At 41.4% G+C, this 16,817-nt stretch overlaps 1 protein-coding gene across 3 annotated transcripts in view; it reads left to right on the forward strand.

The window, feature by feature from the left end:
* LOC141787198 (protein kinase C alpha type) overlaps positions 1–16,817 on the forward strand; it is a 300,641-nt gene that overhangs the window by 68,983 nt on the left and 214,841 nt on the right. The gene's annotated exons all lie outside the window — the stretch shown is intronic.

Here is a 16,817-nt window from a genome sequence, read left to right on the forward strand (position 1 = left end):
ATCCAGTCCAACTTACATTTTTTTGTCTTTCATTTTTCTTTTTTAAGCTATTTTTGGGGGCTTGTCATGCCTTTAATAGGAGAGGATAGGACAATAGATGGAGATGGAAACAGTGTGAGAGCGGGGAAACAGGCCGCAGGCTAGGGATGGGTTCTTTTATAGATACTTTTACAGGTACCGACCGAATTCTGTCAAAAGTACCAGGTACTGATTCACGTAAAATCAAACAGTACCATGTTAAGGTACCTAAATGCAACCTTGTGACCGTGAGGGAGTGAAAGTGTAGGGGATTTTCTATACTGGACATGAACACAGCGTTAAACTGCAAATAAATTTCACTTGATTATTAAAAAAGTAGATTTTCTTTTTTTACCACTTAACCTCTTGAGACTCAGCGTCCACATATGTGGACATTACATTTCTGCCTCTCAGACTCATGATACTTCATTCTTTTATACTTTGACCTATCAGCCACATTAAGGGACACTGCCCACATCGTCTTTTGAGAAAATCACAACATTAAACCCATTTTAGTGAAGAAAACAACATATTTAAGTACAATAACACCACTAACGAACACATTATAGAGAACGTATAACACAAATAATCAAACCTCTCATACAAAGACAAAGTTTAGTAATTGTACTTATTAGGTCTTGCTAGGCGCTACCCAAGTAGCTGCCTGTTGCAGTAGCTCTCTCGTCTTTGTCTGTTTCTTGTAATTTTTTTCGTCTCTTTTTCGTAATCTTTGTATTTGGAGTGGATCATCACTTTGTATGGTTCATTGTCGGTCACGGACACCAAACTTTTTGTGGCTTCGGCGATATTTTTACTACTTTTCTCCTGTGTTTGTCTGGAGATCCTACATGTAACCATGGCTGCATTGTTTACATATGAAATTAGCTGTTAGCAGCCTGTAGCATGTCAATGCTAACTAGTGTAGGGCTTGATGATTTCCCTCGAGCTGAGGAGGAGGAGGTGAGGACGACGTGCTGGTTCTCGGATGTGAGCTGGGAGGTAACAACGTGGACCTGTCCTTCCATCCATCGTTGTTGGGAACGTGGGATCTCGCTCCGGGGGATGGACGAGCTAGCTGTGCTAACCCAGCGGCATCGTGCTGTTCACGGACGTGGCTGACGGAGCTGACATCGGACGCCGGCGCCACATTGGAGGAGCTTCACCTGCTGTGAGCAGACAGGATCCAGGAGACAGAGACTGAACAGACTTCTGGGGAGGCTCAGTCCTGGACCCTGTGGAGGTGGAGACTGGCTGGGCTGGAGAGTGGTGGACGAGTGGTGGACGGGATGTCGTCATCTAATTTCTTATGGACTTTTTTTGCACTTTCTATACTCTTTCTTACTTTTGTTTTCTTAAATGCTGCGGTGACTCCTGAATTTCCCCTCGGGGATAAATAAAGTATTTTCTATTGTATTCTATTCTATTCTATTCTATTATTAATCCAAAATAGCAAGGTAAATTAAAAAATGCAGACCGAACAGGGTCTTAAGAGTATAAACACAAAAATGTACCGAAAATTGGTTCTGTTGAGTACCAGTAGCGATTGCCAGGTACCGGGCATTAGTACAGTATTGTTTCAAATGTGAAAGGTACCCATCCCTACAGCAGGCTGGACTCAAACCCAGGCCACCTGCGCCCCCAGTCCAACTTTATTTAAGCACATTAGAAACAGACCTCGTTGACCAAAGTGCTGCACAGAAAAATAAATTAATAAATAAATAAAATAAATAGCAGCTAACATGAGACAAAAGAACACTAGATCTATAATACGAAAACAATTTAATATATAAAACATAAACAAAACAACAACAACATCAACATCAATAATAATAATATTAAATTGTATTTGTAAGACCATATTATTACAAGAATCTTAAAGTACTACAGACCAGAGCAACAGATAAGATGATTAAATATGAGATTGAAAATCAAAGGGGAGCCTGTAGTTAAGTAAAAGCTTCTCTAATAGAAAGGCCTTTAGGTCCCGTTAAAAAAAAACAAAATTAAAATATAATTAAAAGGCACAAAAAAGAAAAAAAATGGTTTTCAACAGCTGATCAGCTGATCTGGGGGTTTGGGTGCAGAAGCTCAGAGAGACAGGGTGGGGCAAGACCATGGAGGGATTTAAAAGCAAATAAAAGAATTTCAAAATTAACCCTGTATTGTTTGGACAATCAGTGGAAGTGAAGCTAAAGCGGGGAAATGTGGTTGGAAATGTGAGTGCTAGCCATCTGGAGACGGTCGATAGAGGACCCACTAACCCCCACGTACAAAATATATTACAGTAATCCAGCTGAGTGGTAACAAAGACTTGGATTGGCTTTGTTTTGGCCGGCCACGTAAGCAATCTGTGCAAAGAGCCAGGCTGAGTGGCCTTTGTGGTTGTTTTACTGCCCTCTACTGGTGTGATTTTTCCATCATACATCTCTTGCTTGATTTGACTCAGATCTTTGGTCAGTGGTGGAAACACAGACTGAATATTGTCCACAGGAGCCATAAAAGTCATAAAAGCCTTGGGAATGGAGTAACTCACTTTAAAGTCAGCCCCATGTGGCCACTACCTGAACTGCAGTCTTTACCGCCACGGTGTTCAGCTCCAATTTTTAAAACTCTAAAAATCAAAATGATCTGTTGCTCACAGCAAAATGTGACCATCATTTACTCTACGCTTCATCGACTGACCAGCGTCATGTCACACTCCTGAATCCATGATCGATCTTCCATTAATGTCACCCACTTATCCAGACTCTGTGGCATTTGGCAGCTCGCTGCTATGAAGATTAACTCGAACATGTCCGCTCGCTGACATGTAATCAGTCACCGCTTCCTTTACACCAATTCTCCTCTTCCTGCTTTCCCTTTAGTGGTTGTTATTTTCTGCAACAGGAAGTCAAAAGCGATATGAAAGGCCACGGCTGTGTGTTTTGGTGGCGCCGTTTAACGTCCCGACAAGCTGACACACACACACAGTAACTCTGCTCTGAGCTGATCCGTCTCAAATATGCCCGTGTTGGCAGACCTTGATGCAATCTGTTAGGTTAAGAGTTTCAAAGTCAACCTTTTTCTTTGCATCCCATCTGTCCTCTTCTGAGCTTTGTGCGTGGAAATGTAAGATCTGAAACTTCATGCATGCAAAATCAACAGGCTGCACGTGTAATTCAGCAGCATGTTTGCATGAAGCCCTTTGCAGCCTCGGTATTTGCATCGATGAGCGATGCCGTCTTCCTTCCAGCTTTTGTTTGAGGCCTTGACAAAGGATGTGGTTGATTTCAGCAGCGTGCTGTAATGCAGCCTCCTCATAGCTGTGCTCGCTTTTCCTCTGTGGGCTAATGCCGTTTCTCAAAACCGCAGAGTAACTGTTAGAGCTCTTGCTGCCTAAGCATTTGTTGCACTCTGGGAAGAACGAAGGCGGCGTTTCAGAAGCCGCTGGTGCTCACGAGTCGTGCGAAGAGAAAGGTGAAGATGGAAAAAAAAAAGAAATGATCTGATCTGGTTTGAAAAAGGAAATAAGAAATCAAAACTCTCGGTTATGTAAGTGGCAGCATCTCTGTGATGATGTCTTGGAGTGTGTCCAGCTCTGTGGTGAACACCTCCCCACACATTCACTCACACCCACCCACACAGACCCACAGAGTGGATGGCTGTGGAGAGTAATGTCCTGTCTGACTGCAGGCTGAAGGAACCACAATAAGCAGTTACTGTGGTCAGCTGACCGATGCCCGGGGACGCCCAGGGACGCTCAGGGAGCAGAGAGGACTGTGTCTGACTGAGCGCGCTCTGAAACAGGAGGATGTAATTTAGCTGTAATGACATGCTTTACATTTTCTCCCATCTCTTCCTTTTTATCACCCGATTTAACCACAGGGTGCATTAAACTTTTATGTTTTTCATCACTCCTGCTCGCTTTCATTTCCCATAATGCCAAGTTTTTCATAAAACCACTTTCATATGCTCTTCTCAGGTGCTGTGTCTGCTTTCATTTCCGTTTGCTTCAGCTGCTCTCTGTCTGTTGGGCGATGTGGGAGTTGTTGTGTTGTTGTTGTTGTTGTTGTGTTAACTAGCTCTCTCCGTGCTCACCTTGCAGGTCTCAGGTCAGGGGTCACCTGTCTTTTCCGAAACCCTTCCACTCTCATCATATTCATTGTTTACCCACATTCTTGCACAGCTTGAAGTGTCTCATAACCAAAGACGAAGGATTCGTCAGCTGAACTTTTCGCTCAATGATGATTCAGTCGACTCACAAGCTATTTGTTTGTTTACAACTGGCAGCAGGGCGTAGAATTATTGAGACATCTATATTTATGTGTTCAGAAACTGGCTTATATGAGGTTTGTGAGTTGGGTTTGTACTCTGGGAAGTCTAGAAGACATGCTGTGTGTCTTTTAACACTTTTACATGTCAGAGCTGTTATGCACATCCAGCCATTAGTGATGGAAATGGCCTGTTTGCACTAAAGGTGAAAGCAAAATCAGCTGAGCATTAAATTTATGTGAGGACAACAGATATTTCGGGATCTAATTAAACCTTTTGGAAAAGTATGAGTTTCACAAGACAACATTTTGCATTTTTATTGTTGTTTACTTGGAGTGTGCATGTGCAATTCAAATTTGTTGAACGGCGGTTTTTCAGGAAGTTCCCTGGACATATCGCTGGCTGAAATGCTTCTCTACAAATGCAAAACCTATCTGCAAAATTTTCTGATTTGCTGCTCACAGTTAGTCTGCAATGAATATTGTAACATAGTCTAAAAAAATGTTTCATACATTAAAGGGCAACTCTGGTTTTTTGACAGCTGGACCTTATTTATAGGTGTGTGCATGCTCATATACTCACTCAGACAAACATCGTGCAGCTCGGAGTCCCTCAGAAGTTATTTAGATCCAACTGATTTTAGCCGCACTTAGCGGGGGCCACGGCAAGGGAGCTTCAGCGCGGGACATAATCTCTGCAAAATCGCTCATTTCAGCTATATTTTTTCATCCATCGCCAGTGTTATCACAAACACACTCCTCTTCTGTTGCCATAGGCGAACACTGTCCACAAGCGCACCACCAGTTCGCATTGAGTCGTGGACGTGCTCCTGTTTGTTGTTCTCGAGCCAGCTCTTCGTCTCTCTCCCTCTGCATCCTTCTTTCATGGAGCTCCTCGTCCGTGTACTTAGGCTCAAACCGGTAAGGACAACTGTCAAACTCGAAGTCGTAGTCTGAAGACGGTAGACGAGCTGACTTTATGATAACACTGGTGATAGATGAAAAAATATAGCCGAAAATGAGCGATTTTGCAGAGATTATATTCCGCGCTGAAGCTCCCTTGCCGTGGCCCCCGCTAAGTGCGGCTAAAATCGGTTGAATCTAAAAAACTTCTGAAGGACTCCGAGCTGCACGATGTTTGTCTGAGTGAGTATATGAGCATGCACACACCTATAAATAAGGTCCAGGTGTCAAAAAAACGGAGTTGCCCTTTAAGTAACCTTAACAAATAGCATTCTGCAAGAAAACTGTTTTTTTTGTTTTTTTTTTCACAAAAAAGGGAATTTTGCAGATAGGAGGTTTTGCATTTCAGCCATTGATATAACATTCTGCACCTGATGCACTCTCATGATCTACTTAGTTAATGAGACAATTTTTGACTAATGCTAAGTCCAAATGGGTCGTTCCATAGCGGTACATTTAGACTGATGGCCCCATTTGTTTAATGATTGGACATGTGTATAACCCAAGCGGCATCCTCCAGTCTAAAAATATGAGACAACGTGGAAGTGCTGAAATCTGCTGTTTCTTGAGTGTTCGCTTGAGGCTGGCTCCAAAAGAACAAGAAGTCACAAACACACCAAGCCAAAAAAAGTAGTTTTCGAGGCAGAAATTAACCTATTTACAGCCTGGTTCAAAAAACCTCTCCTGTCTGAGTCGCTAATTTTACTATCATCACACACTGTGTGGGGTGGTTTTTTTTAAATTGTATTATTAAGATCTGAGCTCACCCAATCAGAGGCACAGCTCAGGTCATGTGACCAACAGTCACCCTATAGCTGTACGTGAAGCCCTTGCCACTACCAATATGGTCATGATAGCTGATGTGCTTCATTTTCCGTTTCAGAAACAGACAGGTGACGTCGGGAAGACTATGTCCATGTTTTATACAGTCTATGGTACTGCCCACTTTTCAACTTGAAAATTGAACTTCCATTAAAAGAAAAAAACACAAGTTGCAGTTACTCTTTATTTCACTTTGCACTGAATGAAATTCTTTTCTTCTCTCCCCTGTCATTTGTAGAAATTAGAAATTTGAATTCACTTTTCAAGCTAGTTAAATGTGTCATTTCTGTAAATAGAGCCTGAATTTTATTATAAAGTTGTCTTTTGAGCATTTTCCAACAAAGAAACCTAGAAAAACAAAACTTATGCCAATGCATTGTTACATGAAAAATAAGGTTTGGTATGGCAGCAAAAAGTCTTTTAAAGAGGCTGGATTTGCAAGGCTAACTTGCAATATTATATCAAATGTAAATAATCCATAATTGTATGTCCTTTTTGCTGAAAATACTGTTTTAGACCAAAAAAATGTAGTTTTGTCCCTTTTTTTTTACAGTGGATTCTTGAATGTGAGGATGGGACTGAGATTTATATTTTGGCGACCTTAAGCTATTCTAATTTTGTGAACCACAGTGAAAAAAAGGGACTGTTTAACTGTTTTATGGGATTATAAATATGTGATGAGGACATCTCCTGTAGTAACAGGAAGTTTGGTTTACTGTAAACATTAGCAGAGGATAAGTGAGGAATCAAACTTTTATATTTTGGAAGTTGACGCTGAGCTACTGAAGTTATGTTCCTCTGTAGTGTTTAACTCTGTTGAGCAAAAATGCACAGACCTACCAGGTGATGGACCCAGAAAAGCATAGAACCAAGTCTAATAGATCAGCCCTAAGGCTCAGCCCTTTTGCATAAATATCCAGTGTAAAATGTTGCATTTGCTGGTCAGGTCAATATTCAACATTTTGAAGCATATCAGCATCCGCCTTTTTAAATAAATGTAAAACTGTGTTACTTTGGCTCTAATAAAGCTGCACCCTCTCTGTCTGCAGTCACTGCTCTGTCTCCAGCATTGTCCAACCCACAGTGTCATCTGATTGGTCACAAGCAGAGCCATTTTTTATTTGGAAAACTTCAATTACTGTCAAAAACTTTAGGAAGCTAATATTATTTTTCTTTGAGTAGGTTTTCTTTTATCTTTATGAGACAAGCTGCTGAGGCTTGGAGCAGGTCAATAAACAGCTTAAAGGCATTTAAAAAATGTCGATGCCAATGTTTCCACTGTTACTGCAAATGAATATCGGCTCCAAATGTCGGGAATCAACCTCAGTGACCATGAATAGTCGGTATCAGTATCAGCCCTGTAAAAATTTAGGGATGTCCCGATATCACATTTTCACTTCCGATACGATACCGATACTGCAGCATTGAGTATTGGCCGATACCAATATTAATCCTATACGATATCAGCTTTGAACATGCATACTTTTTACTTATTTTGTAGTTTGTCTGTCATGTTAGAAAAGGCTTGATTAATTGATATTATTTAAACAAAGAACAGTAGTCAGCAACAGTAGGTATGAGGAAAAACTGACCCATTTATTATTAACCAATGGGTAACAGAAATTTTAACATTAAACATAAGAATATACTAGTAACTGAATAAAATAAAGAATAAATTAGAAGACCCAGAAAATAACCTAAATAAATCAAATAAAAATAGCAGGAGCGGACTGCTTATATCGGAGGTTTTAGATGCGTACCGATATTTGTTTTTTTTGCCGATATCAGACCGATATCCAATATCAATATCGGACTGGGACACCTCTAAAATATATATATATATATATCTATGTTTCTCTAATTCTTAGGGTGTCCTGTAAAAGTTTGTCTCCCTTTCTCTCCAAATATAAGGACTCATGTTCGTCCTGTGTTAGCGTGAATCATCGAGCAGGTGTTACTGGTGAGGATGAAGCCAATGAACAGACTGTTTGTAGCTGGTTTAAATGTTTTTGGATTAATTTTTAACAGGAACCTTTTCTGGCACCACACCCAGAAACACCCTGTGATTATTTATATCCACTGCAAAGCCAGACCCCCTTTGGTGGATTAGACCTCTTTGTAGTGTGCTTACTGAAAGTACTACTAACTGGATCTACATGCAAACCTGCTTGTTTGTGCTTGTCTGCACTCTTCCTGGTTGTGTACGTTGCTGGTTCAGATGGCTGCTCGACGTCGGCCTGGGTGTTGTCTGTCTCTCTGTGTCACGGGCAGGAATTCCTCTTCTCTCACGGCAGGGGGGTTGCACACCCCTGGGTAAACTCTGACTGTGTGCATGCATGCAGAAACAAGGAGACACGCCCCTCCACGCTCACGAGGAACCCTCTCAGAGGCAGCACTCTGGGGAAACAGGCGGACAGGGATGTTTATGTGTGCAGATGGAGTTCCAGAGAGTGTGAAGAGGGTGGTGATCTGGCGTCTTCACCCTGTAATAAAGCTAAATTTATATCTTCTTCCTAATTAAACATCCGTGCTTTTAAAGCCGCCATCATGAAATCCAAACTCTTTGCTTTCACGCCTCTGAGTTATTCTAAGTCCTGGCCTCTGCTGACAGAAATGAAGCATTCGCAGGCAATCTGGAGGCGTTTGGAAGTAATGAAATCCCACAGCGCTGCCAATAAAAAGCATTTTTTTTTACTGCAATGGTGTCACAGTGTTTTCTATTTATTGGGGCCGATGCGTCGTCCGGTAGAATTTATGCCTTCCAGCGATACCAGGAACTGCAGGGACATTATCAGAGATCGATGCGTCCGGCTCAATCTGGGGCCATAACTCAGCTGGAAAAGATCTAGTGTGTTCAAAGCGGCTGCTGCACTCTCTGAGGAGATAGAGAGGAGACGCAGGTGGGGAGCAGACGACTCGCTGCTCTTTCCTAACAGCACGAATCACGCTGCTGCTCAAATCTGTGCCAGTTAATCAATATTTGGTGGGTTTCCATTAGGAGGCAGTGACATACAATGAGGGATATGTACGAAAATAAACACAATCTATCACTCAGGCTCATTAATTTTTAGGGAAACAGCTGTTTTTTCACAGCAGGCTGAGCTACAAAGAGAAACCTTCCTGGTTAGACCCCTGATTTAATGCTTGCTGTATCCAATCCCCCACCTGAAACTCCTCCAGCGTGTTTTCTTGCTTCTCTACAAAACAGATCAATTAGCACGTCCAGCTTCTCTCATGTGGCTCTCCTTTAAGTGCATCCCCTCTTCTTGCTTAATGTGATTGGGGAGCTTTGACAGGGCAGGACGCCCCTGAGTTCGGATTTTGAGTCGTCGGTAATTGCAGGATGCAGGTCCTGGTTAGTTTTGACTGGGGACCACACAGGAGACGGATGTGTTTTGAGTGCTTTGTGCCTCTGAGATCAACGTTTAGTCGACTTTAGCAGCTCCAAATTATGTTGCATCTTCATACGCCGTTTTGTTCGACAGCAGAAAAGCCTCAAGTCTCTCATTAATTTTGTGATATTTGAAAACTGTCTGCTGCTGCTCCTGACTGTAATTGAACAAACCAGACATGAGTTCACTAATTAGTCGAGCAGATGAATGAGAATATTCCCACAGACACTCTCTGTCATGTCTCACCTCCCCAGCAGTGATCAACAGTGGATATCTTTCACATTTGAAACCATATGGTACTGATGCCTGGTACCTGGCAATCGGTACCAGTACTCAATGGTACCAATTTTTGGTACTTTTTTGTGTTTATGTGGTAAAAATATCAATTTGTTTAATCATAAAATATAAACTTTTTCAAAATTTATTATATTAATTCTTCAATATATAACCTTGAAATGCTGTGCTCATATATTAAGTAGGGCTGTCATTTTAACGCGTTAATTAGATTAATTAATTACACCGCAAATTAACGTGTTATAAAAATTAACGCAGATTAATCTGGATTCCAAACCCGCGGGGCGTTCAAAGACGCACTTATTTTCAAATGTCTGGCATTTACAAACCGTTTGTCCTACTTGGAAAAAGTGGTGTTCTGGTCCGATTTTCAAATTCCGACGGTCCCTGAATGTATCACACCTGACATCAACAACATGCTTTAAACCGGGGGGAAGCGAGAATGATACAGCCCAGGTCTCGTTTAAACACATGTCCTTTTTGAAAATCTGCAGAAAATCAACCGTTTGCTCTAGCTCAATTCCGTAAAAAACAGATAATTTTACACTCTTTACTGCTTTAAAGAAGCTCCGAATTATCGATATATATCCAGTATTTAAATCTAAAAAATTCTTTGAAAATTTGCTTCCATCTTCCTGGTGTCATGTTTCAGCTTGGTGCTGCTCTGCACCAATGAGCAACAGTTTGTGTGTTCAGAACATGTTAAACTGAAAATACTTTTTTTTTTGATCCAAGACTTGAATTAAGTGTTTTGCACATAGTTCCTCACCGTTTTTAGCCTCTAGCCCTGGTTCTCCTGACCTCATAGAAGTATAGAAGTTCACATTGCAGTGAAAATTGAGTCCACATTGAGTAAAATGTGACAGAAGCAAAAACCGTCCTAATATCAAATCAGCTTATCTTAGGTTCAGGACTGTGTAGATTTTGTTAAGGTAGGTTCATGTGTTCCTTATGCCTCAGGGTACCTAAAAATGTGTTGTACATATTCCCACCTTATTTTTTAATGTCTTTTAATGTAATTTTAATGTCCTGGAATTCAAATTCTTTATTTTGGGACCTTAAGCAGATATGAGATTAAAATGAGATTAATTAGATTAATTAATTACAAATCCTGTAATTAGTTAGATTAATTTTTTTAATTGCCTGACAGCACTAGTATTTAGCATTGCATTTAGGTACCTAAACATGGTACCTTTTGGTTTTATATGAATCGGTACCCGGTGCTTTTGCCAGAATTCTGTCAGTATCTATAATTTAAGTACCTAATTTGTTACCCATCCTTATTGCCAACAGTATAACCCTGTTTTCACTGAGTGGTTCACTCTGGTTCGTCTTGGTAGGGGCACATTTTGTGGCGCTTCCTTTGAGTAGAACCAGGACTGGTCCCCAATTATCGACCTGTGCAATCCCACTTTTTGGTACCCTCTGTTGGGGTGCCAGACATACTGATCCCACCCCAGAAAGTGAAGCTAGAAACACTGCAATTTGTTGATTGGCTGAAAGATTCCTCACTTCCTGTGCCGCGTGGGTAGTACAGAACAACACAACATCCTTCCGTGTTAAAGTCGCCTGACAGTTGGCTGTAGAAACCCAAACATGATCAGGCTTAACCGATCTGACTGTTACTAAACTGTACTGATCCATACCAGATCGCTTGGTGAAACAGGGCTTAACTTAGCTCTTAGCTTTCTCATTCTCTTGTGGTGTTTTTGAAAACCCACTAAATTAACATCCAAATGATTTGAAACTTAGTATTTCCTGAGCCTTCTAACCCAAAGAGGAAATGAGATAACCCTTTGCCTGTATTAGATCTCATTCAGATACCCATGTTTTGCAATTTCATGGTCATAATCGTGTTAATAGAAGCTTATGCAACACGTTTTTTTTCCACCTTAACTGTTTTCTGCACAGCCTTTCTAAGATTTTTGTAACAAAAGTTGCATAGAAAACATGTTTAATCCCTCAAACCTATTAAAAAACTCTTTTTGTCTCCAAACTTAAAAAAGGATTTAATTTGAACAATGCTGTTTTTCATTAATAAATAAATTACCACACTCTACCACCACTGTGGGTCACACTTTGTTGTTTTTAAAGAAATAGCACAATTAGAAACAGTATTACCCAGTATTCACCTTGTATACGAGGATAAAGTCATTTCATTAACACATTTTTAACAGGACTTTACTGTGAAATATGTTTTCGTGTTATTTTTAAAGTACTTCTTGAAGTTGTAATGCTTTTTCTTGGTTTTGAGTGTGTTTTTATACTTTTACTTTTTTGAAATTCGTGTTTGGTCGGTTATTTCTATATTCTAAAAATGCTTCTTAGCTGTAAATCTGTCAGCATTGGAGAGCCTGTTCATTTCCTAGAATAAGCTGTTTGGCAATGAAAGGGAAGATTTGGCAAATTTTTCATTGGTGAAACACACTTACTCATCCCACAAATACATGTTCCCTAGAAACGTGCAGACAATTGGACTTGAGTCATAAAGACTTGACTCAAGTTGCAAATTTGACGACTTGCAACTTGACTACGACTTAAGGGTAAAGAACTTGAGACTCGACTTGAAAGACAATGACTTCAGACTCAACTCGACTTAAGACATGCTGAGTCGGACGAATTGTAGCATGTTCACCACGCTATGGGTTCACACTTTGATTGACTGACTGATTGACTGATTGATGGATTGATTGGAGAGAGGTGTGTAGCGAGATCACAAGCACACAAGCAGCCAATGGGCACACACAACGCAGTGCAGTTGTTAGCTAATGATGGCGACTGCCTCGAGCCTGTAGCCAGTTCGGCTGCTCCAAAAGCAGAGCAGTTTGCATTTAAAAACTTCTATTTGAATGGAAAAAGGAGGAACGCGCAATGCAAGATATGCGACACTAAAATAAACGAAAAAGATGGAACAACTTCTAACTTTATCCGCCATTTAAAGACTGCACATGAAGCCAAGGAAGCGAAACCAAGCTAACGCTATTAGAAATGTGTGAGCCTGTGCATGCGTGTGTTTTGGTGATAGTTTGTCGAACCTGTTTTGAGCTTGAATTGAACTTGAACTGACAACCTTGTGACTTGACTCGACTTGACTTGACCACAACAGAAAAACTTGAGACCTGGACCAAATGACTTGCTACTTGCTACTTGCTTGGGACTCAGATGGGAGGGACTCGTAAAATTGTCTGCAAACGTGGCACCACCACCAAACGTATACGAAAGAAAACACAAACGTACCAACAAAGTGGCCTTGTACACCCAATAGTTAGCATTAGGCCCATCCATTATCCCCCACGTTCCCCCTCTATGATCCAAAGTAATGAAGACAAGTTGGGAACAGAATTCGACTGGCAGGAAAAAAGAAAATACTGATAAAATATATAGAAAGTAAGATAAAAAGATTTGACAAATTTTCCTTTAGGGTAAAACTGGAAAAGTTACTAGAACTGATGTTTGAAAATAAAGGATCCAATGAACAAGACGGCCTTTTCTTTTACATATTCAACTTTGGGGAATCCTCTCCATGTAAACCCTACTTTGTCCAGTGGGAGCAGAGTCAGTTACTTCTTTTGCTGCATTTGTGTCATGGAGTTCAGTAAGTATCACTGTAAAAATTGACTTGACTTTTTGACACTTGCAAAACCACGTGTGGACTAGCGATTGATGACTGGGTGGGTACTCTGGGGCATGCCCTCTGCTTCCTGTTGTCTGTTTGACACCAACTGTGTTCATGGTTGTGTAATGCAGCCCTGAACTGCCTTTCCTTTTATAGCTGATCTAATTGTTGCAATAAAGAAACAACACAAAAAACATGATAAAATGATAAAAAAAGCATCTGCTTGTCTCAACACATAGAAGTGAATGTTAGCCCAGACTAGCTTAAGAGGCATGGCCTTTATGTAAAAAACATTGGGTAGATTTAAAAAAGAACTTCCCAATGACTCTTCCACTGCAACCTTAACCCGCCTTTCTCCTCCACACTGACGTGTCCCCTTGAATCCGACTTTCCCTCTGTGTCACCGAGCCGAAGAGTCACCTATTACGGAAGGCTCGAAATGTCAGGGCATAGGGGTGAATTATTTAAGAGGATAAAAGCTGAACCCTTATCATCCAGTGGAGGGAAATGTTCCCATTAGTCAGGAGATGGAAGAGATGGTGACATGCTGGTTCCACGTACTGTGTTTTGTATTGCTGGGGAGGCAGCTATTGTAACCAGGAAAATGTCAGGGTGACACTTCAGAGCTCAATGGCTCCTCGAGGACTTGGCTGCAGAGGTCGGCCTTTTCAGCACAAGGTCCTGCTAGGCACAAAAAATAAAAGAAATAAAATTCTGACAGTTTGTACCAGCTGGTCTTAAATTTGAGCTCACATAGGATCACGTTCATGAAAAATCAAATGTCATACCTCATGTCTTTGTGGAGAATCCTTCATATTTTTCCTCTTCTGAACAAACTTCCCAAGAGCCCAAGCAGAAGGAAACTTCCCACATCCATTTGCAGGAGTCAACCAACCTTTAGTCAGATATTAAAAGAAGATAGGGGAATGTTATAAGTCATCCAGGTTGCGGGGGCAGTATTGTCATCAGTGAAGACCAGTGGCCCCCATCTCCAGCCACTCCTCCCAGTTCCTCTGGAGGATGCCGAGGTGTTCCCAGGCCAACTGAGAGATATAATCTCTCCATTGTGTCCTGGATCTACTCTGGGGTCTCCTCCCAGATGGGCATGCCAGGGAAGCATCCTCATCTGAGGGAGCAGCGGCTCTACTCTGAGTCTAAAGAAACCAGATGTCCGACCTCAGAACCCTATCTCTAAAGCTGAGCCCAGACACCCTGTGGAGAAATCTTGGCCTTTCAGTCACTACCCACGGCGTGTGACCATAGGTGAGGGTTGGAACATAGATTGACCAGTAACTGAGAGCAAGAGAACTGAGTGATTTTGAGATAGTTTCGCTTTCATATATTTGCCTGTTGATACTCCACGATTAAAATGAGATTACCAGCGCCAAAGTTAGTTATTTCCAGATGTTGTTTATCAGTATTGGTCCCTCTAGCCCTGTTTCCAATAGTGCTGCACGATTTGGAGAAAAGGTGCGATTTGCAATTAGGTGGACAATATTGTGATTGCGATTGTGCTTGCGATTTGATAAAAAAAGTTGTGTTATAATGAGTCTACAGACTTGCTTGGTTATCATGGAGAAAAATCTGAATTGCATGTGCTGACATTGCGATTGCGATGATCGTGCAGCTCTAGTTTCCAACAAGCATTCTGGTTCAGATCAGTATGGTTCAGTATGGGTTGGCTCGGTTAAGCCTGGTCTTGTTGACGTTTCCACAGCCAACCATGCCCCCTTGTGGTAGGCATTGTGTAAGCTGGATGCCGATAGCTGCGTGAGTTGATCAATGGCATGATGCCTTTGCAGTGTGACACAGTGTACCGTTCTAGCAAATCCAATGAAGAAGAAAATTGTGACACAGCAAACAAAGAGCAATGATGGGGAAAATCCAGCAATGTGTCTTCTTTGTGATTGGCATGTGGCTCTTTGTTACAAAATGCAATCAAGCTTTGTCTCAGAGAAGACTGTGTGCAGCCAGGTAAAATGCAGCCGCTGTCGCACAGGAAGTGACGATTCTTTTGACACATAAACGGTCTGCAGTGTTGTAGCTCCACCTTCTGGGAACTGGTCAGTTTAGCCTGGCACCCCAACAGGAGGGTCCCAAAAAGTGGGACGGTTTGTCTTAGTTATTTGGGAAACTGTCCTGGATTAGTCAGTGGAAACAACACAAAATCGAGGCCGTGTCGAGACGAACTGAACTTAACCACTTGTTGGAAACGTGGCTTTTGATGACTCTACACCAGTTGGCAGAGTTTGGCAGTAAGAAAGACACAGACACAAGAGCAGACAAGGGCTGCAACCAATCATTACTTTAATGTCGACTAATCTAGTGGTTATTTTTTCGATTAGTCGACTAATCATGATTATTTTGTGTTTTAACCTAATTTGGCCTTTAAAATGTGCCGGCCTTTAAAATTCAACCTGTGTGTTGCATTTTCACTGCATTTACTCAGAGTTAGGTTCTCACCTCTGATTGGTCAGCCCTGTGTCATGTTTGTTCGTTTGTTTGTCTTCATTTCATTCATGATGACATAAGAATATAAGTACAATACAAAAAAACAAAATATATCTCAGAATAAAAGAAGCAGGTAACAGGGAAATTAAGTTGTACGCAGTGTTGGACAGACCGCTTATAAGTGACTTTGTTCTTGTTTTCTAATGTTTATTTGTTTATTGGGGCTTTGCTCTCTGTATGATCCCGCCTGACTCTCTCCCAGCTCTCCATGACAACGTGTTTAGTTGCGTTTCTCTACATGGGCTACGCTACTTCCACTTTGCTAATGCGCACTCTGCCCCTACTCCTCCCCGCTGAGTGTTACCGCTGCAGTGTGAGCTTGAGAGTGAGAGCTCCATCAGATAAATGTCCTCTCTTTTCAAAAGTTAGGGGAGTTTTGACACTAGTTTGTGACTCAGATCCTAAAAAACTGTGGAAAACATAGAGCGGAGAAGACTCTCTGAATCATGTTATCAGACGCTAAACACCGGGAGTTGTCGAGCTATCGAAGCTGGAGAGGCAGAGCCTCCGTCAGTGCGCAGTGCCGTCGGGGCATGGAGATATTTCCTCATTAATATTCCTCATGTATGAACTTAGTTTCCCATAAAGATCTGTTAACGTCGCGCCTCATGCAGTGAATTGAAGTCACAGATGAGCTTTAACCCCTGGTGTTTCCTTTCACCATATGACAACAACAATAAAAATGATAATAGCAAATTACAGCGATTCATGTTTTATAATCAAAGAGGCGATTATGTTGACCAATCATTGCAGCCCTCGAGCAGACAAAATGGAATTATGTTGCCAGGTTTGAAAAATTAGCGCTATGTAGCTACTGATTAACACGCTGTCCATCCTGCCTCCAAAACAAATGCACATCTTGGCAAGAGTCACATCTTCACTGCAGTTGACGATGGTGCTATGGGACACAACACAACACTACCAAATCTGACCAAAGGTGTCACTGCAATC

The sequence above is a fragment of the Halichoeres trimaculatus genome, unplaced genomic scaffold (assembly GCF_033239565.1).
Source record: "Halichoeres trimaculatus isolate MK-OKI-2021-1 unplaced genomic scaffold, fHalTri1.1 fHalTri1_scaffold_2, whole genome shotgun sequence".
Classification (NCBI taxonomy): Eukaryota; Metazoa; Chordata; class Actinopteri; order Labriformes; family Labridae; genus Halichoeres; species Halichoeres trimaculatus.